The 1,826-nt window shown below is 50.8% G+C and overlaps 1 non-coding gene across 1 annotated transcript; it reads left to right on the top strand.

Moving 5' to 3' along the window:
- Nucleotides 1-1,132: 1,132 nt before the first annotated feature.
- On the top strand, nt 1,133-1,323 carry LOC118590568. Its single transcript, XR_004945842.1, has one exon. It is a non-coding gene; the product is annotated as a U2 spliceosomal RNA (small nuclear RNA).
- Nucleotides 1,324-1,826: the final 503 nt, after the last annotated feature.

Raw genomic sequence — 1,826 nt, 5'->3', positions numbered from 1 at the left:
TTTGTCTATGAAATGTCTAGACAAGTGCTGGGAGTCCAGGCACTGAATTCAGACAGATTTTGCTCAGCCATGTACTACCTACATGTGATTGTAGACAAGTCCTTTAACGCTTCGGAGCTTTCTGTACCTGTAAGATGCATACAACAGTTCCTAACTGGCTATTGTGAGAATCAGTAGAGGTAATGGGGCCAGTAATCTCAGCACTCAGGAAGCTGAGGCACAGGGATTGCCAGTGGGCCCAGGCCAGCTTGGACTACATGGCGAGGACCTATCTCAAAATAAAACAAAACAAAAAAACAACTCCGGTTTCAAACTCATTAGGCGATCTCACCTGCCTCTGTCTCGCGAATGCTGGGATTACAGGCATGAACTTCTATCCTCGACCCAGGTTGACCTGGAGCTCTATGCCTGCCTTTGCCTCCCGAGTGGTGAAATTAAAAGCAGGCGAAACTACCACCTGATTTATTCTGTTTTTAAAAAGGAACCCGGTTGTTGCGCCTGGCTGAGGAGAGAGGATCACGTAATATTTCAGGTCTGCACTTTCTAAGAGAGAGACTCCATGTGAAAACGGGACGGGACAGGACGGGACGGGACGGGAAGGAAAGGGAAGGAAGGAAGGAAGGAAGAGGGCAGCGGAGGCAAAAACCCCAGAGAGCAGTGTCAGAGCAAAGGAGCTGAAATTCCAAGGGCCCTCGGTCGCGGATCTCATCTCAGGGCGATACGAGATTCGGCCCAACGGACTAGATATGAAAAAAAAGGGGGGTGGGGAAGCTCCTGTGGCCGGTACCATCAACTCTGGCGTCTGAAAGATTAAGAACCGGGCAGAAGGGCGGGCAGGCGGGCCTCTGGCGCTCGGGCGGCGCCGTGCAGCGCAGAGATGGAACGCGCGCTGGGCGGGGCATGCAAATGAGGAGGTGGCCGCGTCTCCCAGGAACGCTGGGAGCGAAACGAGCAACACAACTATCCTCGCCCACGTCGGATCTGGCAGGCTTTCCCTGGGGTGAAGGTCGTGGTCGGGGCAGAGCAGGAGAGTCGGTGTCGGGCGCGTGGCCGTCGTTGCGCGGGTGTTCGCGACCGCGATGTAAAGGTGTGTGCGCACGTGAGTGTCGCGGGCGGTTGTGGCGACAGAGTTATCGCTTCTCGGCCTTTTGGCTAAGATCAAGTGTAGTATCTGTTCTTATCAGTTTAATATCTGATACGTCCTCTATCCGAGGGCAATATATTAAATGGATTTTTGGAACTAGGAGTTGGAATAGGAGCTTGCTCCGTCCACTCCACGCATCGACCTGGTATTGCAGTACCTCCAGGAACGGTGCACCCCCTCGGGGGGATCTCTAACGCTGGTGCGAAAGTAAGACTGAGACTCACTTGAGCAGCACTTTTAGAGCTTAGTTTAGCTGCAACCTCTCTCTTCTTTTTCTCTCTCTCTCTCTACTGTGCCTTCTTTCTGTCTTTTGAACCCATTTACAATCTTAGTGAAACTGGCTTTGTTAGTTACTCGGTAGACTCACTCAGATGGTCTGTACTGTCAGCGTCATACGCCAAAAGTAAGACTAACCTTTTTTTGTCCGTAGTTTTCTTCTCTGGTTTGTTTCCTGCATCACATTGGCTCTTTGAGGTTCTACATTTATTTCCTGTTTCTCGCTATAAAATTTTATTAAACTAGAACTAGCTACTTGACACAACACAGAAAACAGCAACAAGGGCTACACAGAGAAACTGACAGGGATGTTCTGCTGGGACACACACACAAAGGACTCAGGTTCCACGTGGTGGCTCACTACCTCCTTGGGCACCAAAACACGAATGTGGTGCACAGATGTATA

This window comes from Onychomys torridus, chromosome 8 (genome assembly GCF_903995425.1).
Source record: "Onychomys torridus chromosome 8, mOncTor1.1, whole genome shotgun sequence".
Classification (NCBI taxonomy): domain Eukaryota; kingdom Metazoa; phylum Chordata; class Mammalia; order Rodentia; family Cricetidae; genus Onychomys; species Onychomys torridus.
Note: the sequence above shows the minus strand (reverse complement) of the source record. Positions and strands in the feature narration are given on the sequence as shown.